The 14,950-nt window shown below is 42.3% G+C and overlaps 1 long non-coding RNA gene across 2 annotated transcripts in view; it reads right to left on the bottom strand.

Annotated features, from left to right (window-relative positions):
* Positions 1-14,950, bottom strand: part of LOC111978753 (uncharacterized) — a 115,881-nt gene that overhangs the window by 16,010 nt on the left and 84,921 nt on the right. The window contains exon 1 of one of the 2 annotated variants that reach the window (XR_002879216.2): positions 12,180-12,765. The exons of the other annotated variant lie outside the window; for it this stretch is intronic. This is a non-coding gene — a long non-coding RNA (uncharacterized lncRNA). Of the gene's footprint in view, positions 1-12,179; positions 12,766-14,950 lie in introns of those variants that run through there. 2 annotated transcript variants of the gene reach the window in all.

The following is a 14,950-nucleotide window of genomic DNA, read 5'->3' on the forward strand; positions in this document are numbered from 1 at the left end:
CCACAAGCCCTAACCCCACAGGCCCTACCTCACTGGCCCTAACCCACAGGCCCTACCTCACTGGCCCTAACCCCAAGGCCCTTAACCCACGCCCTAACCCTCCAGGCCCTAACCTCCACTGCCCTAACCTCACTGGCCTACTCACTGGCCCTACCTCACTGCCCTAAACCCCCACAGGCCTAACCCACAGGCCCTCATACCCCACAGGCCGCTACCCACAGGCCCTACCTCACTGGGCTCTCTAACCCTACAGCCCTACCTCACTGGCCCTAACCCAAAGGCCATACCCCATGCGTTCCATAACCCCACTGGTCCATAACCCCACAGGCCCTACCTCACTGGCCCTACCTCACTGGCCCTACCTCACTGGCCCTAACCCCACAGGCCCTAACCCCACTGGCCCTACCTCACAGGCCCTACCTCACTGGCCCGTAACCCCACTGGCCCATAACCCCACTGGTCCATAACCCCACAGGCCCTACCTCACTGGCCCTAACCCCACTGGCCCTACCAGTGGGGTTAGGGCTAGACTAAGTTAGACTGGGCAGTACTAGTGAGGTAAACCGTAACAAGGCCTAATCATATTTGTCCAGGCCAGCACTGTCTCTCCACAGACTGAAGTCTACACTACACTACAGACGTCATACGCTCAGATTACTGTAACCATGTCAACGAGCCAAGCACCCTATCCAAACCACTTCCTAGTTTTGCTCACATGAAACACTGCTCCCCATTTGTTGTCCACTGCAACCAATATAGGAAATATGGACTCAAGTTTGATACATTTGCCAATGAACACATTTTCCCAACAATCCTCCTTCCCCTGCCGATACGAAACTAAGGCCAAACTGAAACTGAAACAGAGCGTACAACTGGATAAGAAAATGGGCTGCTAGTTTGTAAATTCTTCAACCTGGAAATGAGATTAACGAGCCTTTAGCTAAAACTGAGTACAGGAATGTGTTTGCTGGGTGCATATCAGGCCATTCTCTCTCTCTCTGTTATGGTGTGAACCTACTGTATACTGAATGTGTGTTGAGCTCAGGCTCTCTCTCTTTTTCTCTCTCTCTCTGCCTCTCTCTCTCTGTATTGTTACAGTATAAACCTCTATGGCAGTTCGCTGCTAGGTTCCGAGCAGGGCCTTGTCATTGCTCCTGATTAGAGGCAGACATGCTGGCTGACTGTACAACTCCCAGCCCCAGTAGACTGCTCCAGCCCACACCTCCAGTACTCCAGGGCCCCAGTAGACTGCTCCAGCCCACACCTCCAGTACTCCAGGGCCCCAGTACACTGCTCCAGCCCACACCTCCAGTACTCCAGGGCCCCAGTCACTCTCCAGCCACCTCCAGTACTCCAGGCCCCGTAGACTCTGCTCCAGCCCACACCTCCAGTACTCCAGGGCCCAGTACATTCTCCAGCCCCAACCTCCAGTACTCCAGGGCCCAGTAAACTGCTCCAGCCCAAACCTCCATGTAACTCCAGGGCCCCAGTACACTGCTAGCCCACACCTCCAGTACATCCGGGGCCAGTAGACTGCTCCAGGGCCGTGGCACAGACATTCTGGGGGCATATGCTCAACAAAAAAAACGGACCCCCCGCCCCCCAAACAAATCCCGCAGCCGCCGTCACAGAATTTCTTTATTAAAAGAGAGGGAAATCAGAACAATCTGATGAGTAAAGTATTTAGCAAAACTATTTTGAATAAATGCTGCATTTACTAACAATGACCAACACAATTCCAGTCAAAAGAGAAGTGGTACGAAATACACTGTATCTTTAACCTACCATGGGACTATATCCAACCCAACTCATTTGTTGCCACTATCAATGTATCCCTGTGGTTTTTTTCAAAAACCTTTGGACCCCAAAAAGGAGTTGTAGAAAAACGTTTGAGCGGGCCCCCACGCACGGACATGCACGTGTTCACACGCTCGCACCATAGCTGTGCTAATTCAGCCTGTCATAGAGCTCGCCGGCTTGTAGTCCTAAAAACGGAAATGAGTTAAATCTTGTTCGTTCAGTCTCTATTGGAAAAAATGAATCGGGAAAGAATAGGTCTGAGGTCAACACAGGCTTCGGAGACATATACGTTTTGTTCTACGAGATAATACCAGTCAGTAAACATGACCTTTATGAATTTGAAGCCTTAATGTGCTTTATTGGGTTGGCACCCCCCCTTGGGTTGTGCCGTGGCGGAGATCTTTGTGGGCTATACTCGGCCTTGGTCTCAGGATGGTAAGTTGGTGGTTGAAGATATCCCTCTAGTGGTGTGGGGGCTGTGCTTTGGCAAAGTGGGTGTGGTTATATACCTGCCTGTTTGGCCCTGTCCGGGGGTATCATCGGATGGGGCCACAGTGTCTCTGACCCCTCCTGTCTCAGCCTCCAGTATTTATGCTGCAATAGTTTGTGTGTCGGGAGGGGCTAGAGGGTCCAGTCTGTTATATCTGGAGTATTTCTCCTGTCTTATCTGGTGTCCTGTGTGAATTGAAGTATGCTCTCTCTAATTCTCTCTTTCTCTCTTTCTTTCTCTCTCTCGGAGGACCTGAGCCCTAGGACCATGCCTCAGGACTACCTGGCATGATGACTCCTTGCTGTCCCCAGTCCACCTGGCCGTGCTGCTGCTCCAGTTTCAACTGTTCTGCCTGCGGCTATGGAACCCTGACCTGTCCCAGCTGTTTTCAACTCTCTAGAGACAGGAGCGGTAGAGATTCTCAATGATCGGCTATGAAAAGCCAACTGACATTTACTCCCGAGGTGCTAACCTGTTGCACCCTCGACAACTACTGTGATTATTATTATTTGACCATGCTGGTCATTTATGAACATTTGAACATCTTGGCCATGTTCTGTTCTAATCTCCACCCGGCACAGCCAGAAGAGGACTGGCCACCCCTCATAGCCTGGTTCCTCTCTAGGTTTCTTCCTAGGTGTTGGCCTTTCTAAGGAGTTTTTCCTAGCCACCGTGCTTCTACACCTGTATTGCTTGCTGTTTGGTGTTTTAGGCTGGGTTTCTGTACAGCACTTTGAGATATCAGCAGATGTAAGAAGGGCTATATAAATACATTTTATTTGATTTATGGGCTTTTTTTAATTACATAAATTCTTCAAAATTCACAAAAAGTGATGTTAGCTGATGAAGATCATCTCGTATAACAAAACGTATAAGATCTCCTAAGCCTGTGTTCACCACAGACCTTATTTTCGGCGTATTTCCTATGGATGATATATGTAGGCCTACTCTGGTTTTGCCATGCAAAACTGGAGGAAATTAAACAAATTCTTTCTGGTTACAAATTTGGATACGAGCGCCTGAGCATAGATGAGAATTTAACGACGACTTGCGGGCAGTGGGTTCAGAAAAACAACAACAAAAAAGTATAAAATTTTTGTAGATATTATACCACCACCAACAAGAGCACTTTGGAGACTGGAAGGGCAAAGGGGAATGTGCTCTGCACAGGTAGAGCCCTATCTGTGCACCTGCCTGCACTTCTCTGGCCCACTCCTCCAGTACTCCAGGCATCGACTACACTATTCCAACAATAGCAGCCCAGCTGTTCAGCGCTGCTCAGTCATCCAACAGCAGATTGGCCAGGTACAGGGTCCACATCACCCAGCTTAAGACACCACAGAGAGCACAGCATACACTTAACCCTTACAGCAGGGAGGACTCACTTATAGGGAGTGTTTTACACAGGTCGATAAAGACGAATACCGTACTAAACAGCATTTTCAATGGAGAATTATTCCACCTCTCTCTCTCTCGCTCGCTCTTTAATCCTGCTCTGCTCTATTATCCTTCCACAACATATTCCCTCCTTCTAATCAGCATGAGTTATGCTGGTTCAATGTCAAACTAAACATCCTCACTAACTTTCCCAACCTCCCTCTTGTTTCTGCACACACCTCAACGTGTGTTCTCAAAGCGATATGTTCATGTAGACACACACACACACACACACACACACACACACACACACACACAACAAACACACACACACACACACACACACACACACACACACACACACACACACACACACACACACACACACACACACACACACACACACACACACCACACACACACACACACACCATCTGGGCCTCTCATCTCCCAGTTGAAAGAAATACACATCTCCTGTCTCTTATGAAATACTGCATGGTATCTGGTAGTGGTGGAAAAAGTACCCAATTCTCATGCTTGAGTAAAAAAATCTATATATACACTACCGTTCAAAAAGTTTGGGGTCACTTAGAAATGTCCTTGTTTTTGAAAGAAAAGCAATTTTTTTGTCCATTAAAATAACATCAAATTGATCAGAAAATACATGTAGACATTGTTAATGTTGTAAATGACAATTGTAGCTGGAAACGGCAGATTTTTGATGGAATATCTACATAGGCCCATTATCCGCAACCATCACTCCTGTGTTCCAATGGCACGTTGTGTTAGCTAATCCAAGTTTATCATTTTAAAAGGCTAATTGATCAGTAGAAAAACCTTTGTACAACGATGTGTAATACTCCCTTCACAGAACAGCGCAAACAGGCTTTAACCAGAATAGAAAGAGGAGTGGGAGGCCCCGGTGTACAACTGAGCAAGAGGACAAGTACATTAGAGTGTCTAGTTTGAGAAACAGAGTCCTCAAGTCCTCAACTAGCAGCTTCATTAAATAGTACCCGCTAAACACCAGTCTCAACGTCAACAGTGAAGAGGCGACTCCGGAATGCTGGCCTTCTAGGCAGAGTTCCTTTGTCCAGTGTCTGTGTTCTTTTGCCCATCTTAATCTTTTCTTTTTATTGGCCAGTCTGAGGAATGTCTTTTTCTTTACAACTCTGCTTTTGCAACTCAGATTTTTTCAAACAATTTTCTACATTGTAGAATAACAGTGAAGACATCAAAACTATGAAATAACACATAACACATGAAATAAATCATGTATTAACCCAAAAAGTGTTAAACAAATCAAAATATATCTTATATATTAAATTCTTCAAAGTACCGATTGCTTTGATGACAGCTTTGCACACTCTTGGCATTCTCTCAACCAGCTTCACCTGGAATGCTTTCCCAACAGACTTGTCTTGTTGAAAAACACATGATATTCCCACTAAGCGAAAACCAGATGGGATAGCATATCTCTGCAGAATGCTCTGGTAGCCATGCTGGTTAAGTGTGCCTTGAATTCTAAATAAATCACAGACAGTGTCAACAGCAAAGCATCCCCAGCAAAGCTGTCATCAAGGCAAAGGGTGGTTACTTCAAAGAATCAAAAATATTAAATATATTTTGATTTGTTTGACACTTTTTTGGTTACTACATGATTCTATATATGTTATTTCATAGTTATGATGTCTTCACTATTATTCCACAATGTAGAAAATAGTTAAAAAAATAATAATAATAACGCTTGAGTAGTGGGTGTGTGCAAACTTTTGACTGGTACTGTATATAAATAGTAAAGTAAAGTACAGATACCCCAAAAAACGACTTAAGTAGTACTTCAAAGTATTTTTTACTTAAGTACTTTACACCACTGGAATCGGGTTAGGTAATGACAGACCATGTGGGGAGAGAAAGAATGAGAGAGAGTTGTCTGTCTCCAAACCCTGGTCTTAACAGCTCTGCCTGGGCACTCTAACTCCTGCAAACAGTTATTAGCCATTTAGCTAGTGGGCCCACATAATTACACGATCAGCCTGTGCCAGTGCTTTCACGCCTTTGATTGGCGGTTGGTAGGGGCTCCGCTCGTTAGGGATAAGCGGCTTGGTGTTTGTACTAATGCCAACCCAAGGAAGAGAGATGTGCCAATGCAGAAGAACACTATCCCAACCTCCCTGCATTCTTAACAAGCAATATGTAGAGCTATTAGACATTGGCATTTGAGGGTTGTATTTATGATGAAGTTCAGGGAATTTATGAGGTGTTTCTATGCCATTTTGCCACACTGTACGTAGGTCCATTCAGAAACCTATACATTCATATTCCCAGCAGATATGTCACACAAACAGTCCATTGGGAGTCTCACACTCTATCTCCCCTGTAGTAATTTGACATTGATTCCACATACAGAGGAATGCTACGAAGGATCAGCATCCTAGAGAGGGTTTCGCAATTAGTCTCAGTATTCCACACATCTGGAGACATCTCTCTTTAGGGAATTATTTTTCTGGGAAGGAGCCTCACAAGCCTAGCTTCACATGCTTCTCCCAACACACACACAGACACACACACGTGAGTGCATAATGTATACACACATACAAATACACACACACACATGGGCAGGGTTGGGGAGTAACAGGATTACTTGTAATCTGTTATGTAACAAATAAAATCTGTTACGTTAACAACTAAAATATTCTAATCAGATTATAGATATTTTTTAAAAACTAGATGATTACTCCTAGGATTACTTTTAAATTCAATAAGGATGTTTGAGAAAAAAAAACAATTCATTGACACCTTTTCTGTTTTCTCAATGACATTCAAATCAGCATGGGAAAAAAGCACGAGTTGAAGTTCGTTCCGCCTGAGCGAGTCTGACCACAAGTCAGAGACCACTATGACAACACACCAAATGCATTTGATGAATAAGCTTTTGTAGGCTATAGTCCAAGCTATGTCTTCCAATGGTGCGACTGCTGTCGGCATCCAAAGATTATCCCCGCTTGGAGTTAAGCCTATGGGCTGGGAGATACAGATATCACTTGTTATTGATATGTGACTCGTTTCAGGAAAGTAGCCATATGTCGCGCATCACTACTTCACAGGAGCGCCAGTTGAACGTAAACTTTTTTTTATAAAATCTAAATTATTTTTTGGGCAGTAATGCCTTCTGGAACATGTGATCTTTCATGTGCTTTAATAACAAACTTGTATGCCATCTGTAAATACGAATACAATTGTTAAATTTACAAGCCTAGTTGGTTTAGCCTTGGAAAAAGTCAGCAACCTTCCTGCTAGCCATGATTGGCTGAGATAATGAGGGGTTGGACATGCAGAGAGATGAGTTCGGATTGGTCTGCCATGTAGTACGCTTCTATCTATAATATGAGCTGGTCAGTATGTGTAGGTAATCCTTTCTAACGTGGCTTTTTTGAAAGATATCACGAAGAACTGCATAAGTGTTGCTCTCCACTTTCTGGAGGACCAAGTTTTGAAATCAGTGGAATTATAGTATGATAGCTAAGGAGATGGAGAAAATTCTGGCGTTTGATTGCAAATATGCAGACGGAGTCGAAAAGAGAACACACAAAACCTGTTGTAAAAAACACCTGTATGGGTTACATCTTCAATCTAAGGGCAAACATGGCATCCTTGACAGAGAGGGAGAAGCGTCCATCCATGTATACGGGTAAGAGTCTAGCTAGCTACATTTTCAGATATTATACTTTTTTTTTTTAAATCAGAAAGTCACTTTCATTTCAAGTTAAAGTGTACTGTTAGCTAGCTAACTAACGTTAGCTGGCTGGCTAGATAGCTAACGTTACATGTATGATCTGTGTAGTAATATTATTTGTATCTCAGAGACATTTGCATTGCTAATTATAGCCTAATGTTAGCTATCTAACATTGAACCTGGTTGGTTAACTACCTGCAGATTCAAGCAGGGTAGTAATGTTATGAGTTGGGATTATGGTTAATTGTTTAGTTAGCTAGCTACATGTCTAAACAAAAGATTCCACTATGCAAGTAACTATTTCAATAGAATGTTTATGATGTCCCTGCGACAACTGTTGATAGACGTAGCTGGTAAATTCGCTCTGGCTATCTACGTTGATTTCAGAGCAGTCTCGTCTGAGTGTGCCAGAGCGCAGAATAACTGATGAATTTATGAACGCTCAACACCTGTTGAATATGGCTGGTGTCAGTAAACATTGGCAAAAAAAGCGTAATTACATTTTTGCCAGCAGCACAGTTGCAGTCACCAATGCTCTGGATAACACAAAACCCGCCTAAACAGCTCTGCTAGGGTGAGTAAAATTGTCCAACTGAGCTGTTGTCTGGCAGTAGCTAGCAAGCTAGCCAACGTTAGCCAGTTAGCTTGGGTGCTTGACTGCTGTTGTTAAGTTAGAATGCTCGGATCAACCCTACTCCTCCGAGAGCGAAACGCTCTGAATTTACGAACGGACAGTCTGACAACGCTCTGAATTTAGAAACGGACAGTCTGACAACGCTCTGCGTCTACGAACTCCCAGAGCACACTCCGGCACTCCAGATGAAATTTACGAACACACCCGTAGCATAAGCCAGCCTGTAGTCTTGAAATCTTTGGTTGTTTAGTACATAGCCTCATGTGAATCCTTAAAGAGATGGGTGGGGCTCGAGCTTAAGAGGGTGTGAACGATGCTGAATAGACAAAGAAGAGCTCTCCAGTAGGTACTAAACATTCAAGGTCCATTTTCTCAAAATCGAGGTTACAAGTTTATCAACTTTCAAAGCAGAATTACTTTCCCATTGTTCCTCAACTGTAGTATATGATATACCATTTTCTAGCTCTGAGTCTCTACTTTTATCAAAATTTTTAAAACACAATTTAACTTATTGCTACATAAGACCGAATCGAGCTGATCGGTCACATATCTACAAAGCGTATTTATGTGGATCACACTGCTGCAATCTCATTTAGCTAGGCCTATTTGCCCCTTGTGGAGTTTGTGGATGGCTGTTCACAAATGTACAGTATATGTGTAGTTTAACCTAATAATGGTTGAAAAGAAGTTTAAGCTGCCTTTCAATCATTGGTTTTGCCACCAGTGGACAGCCAGTGAGAAATGTGTTTTTGCAACAGCTGCATAGTGCTGATCCCAGCCTATCTTAATAGAAATTTGAGCGAGTTCCTACTTTATAACAGTGGTGGGAAAAGTGCTCAATTGTCATACTTCAGTATAAGGAAAAACACATTAATAGAAAATGACTCAAGTAAAGGTGAAAGTCACCCAGTAAAATACTACTTGAGCAAAAGTCTGAAAGTACTTGTTTTTAAATACACATAAGTATCAAAAGTAAAAGTATAAATAATTTCAAATTCCTTATATTAAGCAAATCCGACTGCACAATTTCCTTTTTAATTATTTTTAATTATGGACAACCAGGGGAACACTCCAATGCTCAGACATCATTTACAAACTTAGCATTTGTGTTTAGTGAGTCCGCCAGACAGTAGCAATGACCAGGGATGTTATCTTGATTAATGCGTGAATTGGACCATTTTTCTGTCAAAATGTGACGAGTACATWAAAAAAAAAGTCCATAGGCCTAACGGACACACTTAAAGGGGAAATCTGTAGTTGCTACAGTACATTAATACTTTGACTTATAAATTAATGATATATGTACCCATTGTTTCTTGAAGAATATAACTTATAAATACAAGCTTGTTTTTCCTCCAATGTTTGTAAACATTGTAAATGTTAACAAACACCGTACAGCCTCAACACATGGTTAAAACAATAATGTTGACATCATGGATGGTCAGTCCTTGGAGCTCTGTCTATTAATCTGAGAGTGGTTACATTTCTCCAGGCCCATCCCTCAGCTTTTGACTAAAACAAAGGCGGGGTTAGTTGCTTTGTTATTGTTTCAACTGTGGATTTGCCCTTTAAACAGCTGCCAATTATTGAGATATCAAAGTGTCACTAACAAAAACACAAACAATAGGCCTATAGAAAATGCAGCATATGGCATACATCTTTCACATGCAAATAGCACTTTTTGGTAGTGCTCAAAGCATGCAATTCCATGAGAGCAGCATTTCTTTTTCAACTCGAAGCAATGAGCCCAATTAGTACTCCATGACAACAAAATCATAAACAACAGAGTAGGCTAATAAGTCCTTCATATTTCCAAGTACTATTCTTGAAGATCAAGGGGTACTAAAATTAATCGGAATAACTGGAAATCTGACAGACTTTGGTTTATAATGTAAAGCTATAACCTAAATTGTATTATTATCTGTAGTAGAAAGCGATGGGTTAGAAGAAGCCTACATAACCAACCCATAAAGTAAAATGCAACATCCATTTATGGCCAGCTATGTAAACTGTAACATTGATTTATCCTGCAATAGATGTCGTTCAATTGGTAATATACATTTTTGTCTTCTAATGCCTCTTAAGGGGAAAGTAATCTAGAAGTAACTGAAAGTAATCAGATTATGTTAATGTATGGGTATAGGAAAATAAAATGGGAAAAGTATGGGAAAATAAAAAGTTACATTACTGATTACAATTTTAAACAGGTAACTAGCAACCATAACGAATTACATTTAGAACGTAACCTACCCAACCCGGCAAATGGGCACACACACACAGAAACACACACATACAGAAACACACACACACAGAAACACACATACACAGAAACACACACATACAGAAACACACACATACAGAAACACACACACACACACACACAGAAACACACACACACAGAAACACACACATACAGAAACACACACACACAGAAACACACATACACAGAAACACACACACATCTGCGTACATAGAGTGTCTCCGGAAAGTATTCAGACCCCTTAACTTTTTCTACATTTTGTTACATTACAGCCTTATTCTAGAATGGATTCAGTTGTTTTTTCCCCCTTATCAATCCACACACAATAACCCATAATGACAAAGCAAAAACTTTGATCCGACCAGAGAATCTTGTTTCTCATGATCTGAGAGTCTTTAGGTGCCTTTTGGCAAACTCCAAGCGGTTTGTCATGTGCCTTTAACTGAGGAGTGGCTTCCTTCTGGCCACTCTACCATAAAGGCCTGATTGGTGGAGTGCTACAGAGATGGTTGTCCATCTGGAAGGTTCTCCCATCTCCACAGAGGAACTCTAAAGCTCTGTTAGAGTGACCATCAGGTTCTTGGTAACCTCACTGACCTAGGCCCTTCTCCCCCGATTTCTCAGTTTGGTTGGGCGGGGAAGAGTCTTGGTGGTTCCAAACATCTCCCATTTAAGAATGATGGAGGCCACTGTGTTCTTGGGGATCTGCTATGCTGCAGAAATGTTTTCGTACCCTTCCCCAGATCTGTGCCTCGACACAATCCTGTCTCAGAGCTCTACGGACAATTCCTTCGACCTCATGGCTTGGTTTTTGCTCTGACATGCACTGTCAGCTGTGGGACCTTATGTAGACAGGTGTGTGCCTTTCCAAATCATGTCCAATCAATTGAATTTACCACCAGTGGACTCTAATCAAGTTGTAGAAACATCTGAAGGATGATCAATGAAAACAGGATACCTGAGCTCAATTTCGAGTCTCATAGCGAAGGGGTTGAATATTTTTGTAAATAAGGTATTTCTGTTTTACATTTTTAATGAATTAGCAAAAATTTCTCAAAACCTGTTTTTGCTTTTTCATTATGGGGTATTGTGTGTAGACTGCTGAGGACTTTTTTATTTAATCCATTTTAGAATAAGGCTGTAACATAAAAACATTTGGAAAAAGTCAAGGGGTCTGACTACTTTCCGAAGGCACTGTATTACACACATGCAAAATCACACACAAACACGCACGAAAAACACACGAAAAACACACGTACACACACGTACAAACGCACACACAACACACACACACACACACACACACACACACACACACACACACACACACACACACACACACACACACACTTCTGATTATCAATTTTACAGCTCTGGTCAGAGATTAGAACATTTCATTAGAGCCAGATTCAATTTGATTAAATTGTTTCTTTTTTCATCAGCTCGTACCCCACATTGAACTGAGAATGATACAATACATCAAGGGAAATAAAAAAAAACAGAGTTTAATAGACCACAATCACAAAGATGATGACTCCAAGGGGCTAGAAGCAGACAACAACACCAAAACAACACCAAAACACCAACTTGTAGTGATCCTATGAACTTAACAGGCAAGCTCTCAGAGAAATGTATATTGCCTGAGTCCCCGGTGGTAAGATACACATGCACACATAGTGTCTATCAGAGGCCTTGCCACCTAAACTCCACTAATTTCAGACATTTCTGTTGCATTCCTATGGGGAAATTGCGTCCAATTCCACTGACAGGAATTGAAAAAGAATTGACCTCAACTCTGTACTGTGTCTGTACTGTTGTGGTCTCTGGAATGCATGTTGCCAATAAGGAAGTACTGCACTGGGTTCAATGTTTCTTCACTAACCTTTCAGGTCTTCGAAATACACTGTTCAGCTCAGTCTCTCTGCCTTGAACTTTGACCTACAAGAGAGAGGCCGGATCCATACTCTGATACAGAACCACAGAGATTACACAACACACACAAACCACAAACCCTCAACTCCAACCATAATCCTAACCCCAGAGTAGAAAGATGAGAAGAGTGAGAGAGAGCCAGAGAGAGAGCGAGACAGACAGAGAGAGCCAGAAAGAGCCAGAGAGAAAGAGAGACAGAGACAGAGAGAGAGAGAGAGTGAGAGTGGGAGAAGAGTGTGTGAGAGAGAGAGAGAGAGAGGGAGAGAGAGAGAAGAGAGAAGACAAAGCCTATTCTGGGTACGGATGAAAATGAGTTCATGGATAAAATTCCAGACCCCAGATTTCTTGGAGAGACAAGAGCAGTGTTTCGCCAGGATTGTGTCAATATATCAAACCAGCCCAAAGTCCACCTCCAGCCTGTTTATTACCCGAGCCTGTGTTCTGACCGCACATACACACACACACAAACATGGCTGCACGCAGGCGCACACACACATACACCGCATTTATGTGCGCAAACACTCGCTCTAGCCAAACACAACCACTCAAATGTGACATCTACACAGAAATACACATGTTTCCTTGGAGACATAGGCTACATTCCACCCAGCAACCAATAAACACAACACACACATTGGCCTACTTCTGTCCTGCATTCTAGATCATTCCCCAAGATTCTTGGTTAATGGTATTATTCTACTGTAGTCCATTTACACTTTCTGGAGTCAAACCCTCAGCATGTTGCGAACACACACTACTAGTCAAAGGTTTGGACACACCTACTCATTCAAGGGTTTTTCTTTATTTTGACTATTTCTACATTGTAGAATATTGGTGAAGACATCAAAACTATGAAATGACACATATGGAATCATGTAGTAACCAAAAAAGTGTTAAACAACTCAGGTAGTCACCTGGAATGCATTTCAATTAATATGTGGAATTTCTTTCCTTCTTAATGCATTTGAGCCAATCAATTGTGTTGTGACAAGGTAGGGGTGGTATACAGAAGATAGCCCTATTTGGTAAAAGACCAAGTCCATATTATTGCAAGAACCGCTCAAATAAGCAAAGAGAAATGACAGTCCATCAATACGTTAAGAAACTAAGGTCAGTCAATACAGAACATTTCTAGAACTTTGAACGTTTCTTCAAGTGCAGTCGCAAAAACCATCAAGCGCTATGATGAAACTGGCTCTCACGAGGACCACAACAGGAAAAGAAGACCCAGAGTTATCTCTGCTGCAGAGGATAAGTTCATTAGAGTTACCAGCCTCAGAAATTGCAATCCAAATAAATGCTTCACAGAGTTCAAGTAACAGACACATCTCAACATCAACTGCTCAGAGGAGACTGTGTGAATCAAGCCTTCATGGTCAGATTGCTGCAAAGAAACCACTACAAAAGGACACCAATAAGAAGAAGAGACTTGCTTGGGSCAAGAAACACGAGCAAAGGACATTAGACCAGTGGAAATCTGTCCTATGGTCTGATGAGTCCAAATTAGAGATTTGTGGTTCTAACCGCCATGTCTTTGTGAGACGCAGAGTAGATGAACGAATGATCTCCGCATGTGTGGTTCCCACCATCAAGCATGGAGGAGGTGTGATGGTGCTTTGCTGGCGACACTGTCTGTGATTTATTTAGAATTCAAGGCACACTTAACCAGCATGGCTACCACAGCATTCTGCAGCGATATACCATCCAACCTGGTTTGCGCTTAGTGGGACTATCATTTGTTTTTCAACAGGACAATGACCCAACACACCTMCAGGCTGTGTAAGGGCTATTTGACCAAGAAGGAGMGTGATGGAGTGYTGCATCAGATGACCTGGCCTCCACAATCACCCAACTTCAACCCAATTGAGATGTTTTGGGATGAGTTGGACTGCAGAGTGAAGGAAAAGYAGCCAACAAGTGCTCAGCATATGTGGGAACTCCTTCAAGTCTGTTGGAAAAGCATTCCAGGTGAAGCTGGTTGAGAGAATGCCAAGAGTGTGCAAAGCTGTCATCAAAGCAAAGGGTGGCTACTTTGAAGAATYWWAAATATAAGATATATTTTGATTTGTTTAACACKTTTTTGGTTACTACATGATTCCATATGTGTTATTTCATAGTTTTGATGTCTTCACTGTTATTTTACAATGTAGAAAATAGTAAAAATAAAGAAAAACCCTTGAATGAGTAGGTGTGTCCAAAACGTTTGACTGGTACTGTACATTGTGGGGGAATTAGCATGGAGGCTGCTGAGGGGAGGACAGCTCACAACAATGGCTGGAATGGAGTGGATGAAATGGATGAAACCATTTAGCCTCAGGCCACCATTCTGACCCACGTTTCAAGTTTCATGTTTTAATGTCACAATTACAGTGAAATGCCTTTCTTGAAAGCTCTAAACCCAACAATGCAGTAATCAGTTAGTCCTAAAAATAACATAAAGTAGAACAAAAACACACAATACATAAAAATAAGAAATAAGAAGAACATGACAAAGTAAGTAAGCTATATACATGGTCAGTTCCAGGGTCAGTTTCAATACCATATTTACAATGTGCAGGGATACATTGATTGAGGTAGATATGTATAGGGGTAAGGGGACTAAGCATCAGGATATATGATGCGTTAATCCCTTTAATCTGCTGTACAATACGCTATTGGGCCTCATACACTCTCACTGATACACTCTCACTGATGCACTCTCACTGATGCACTCTCACTGAT

The sequence above is a fragment of the Salvelinus sp. IW2-2015 genome, linkage group LG18 (assembly GCF_002910315.2).
Source record: "Salvelinus sp. IW2-2015 linkage group LG18, ASM291031v2, whole genome shotgun sequence".
Taxonomy (NCBI): Eukaryota; Metazoa; Chordata; class Actinopteri; order Salmoniformes; family Salmonidae; genus Salvelinus; species Salvelinus sp. IW2-2015.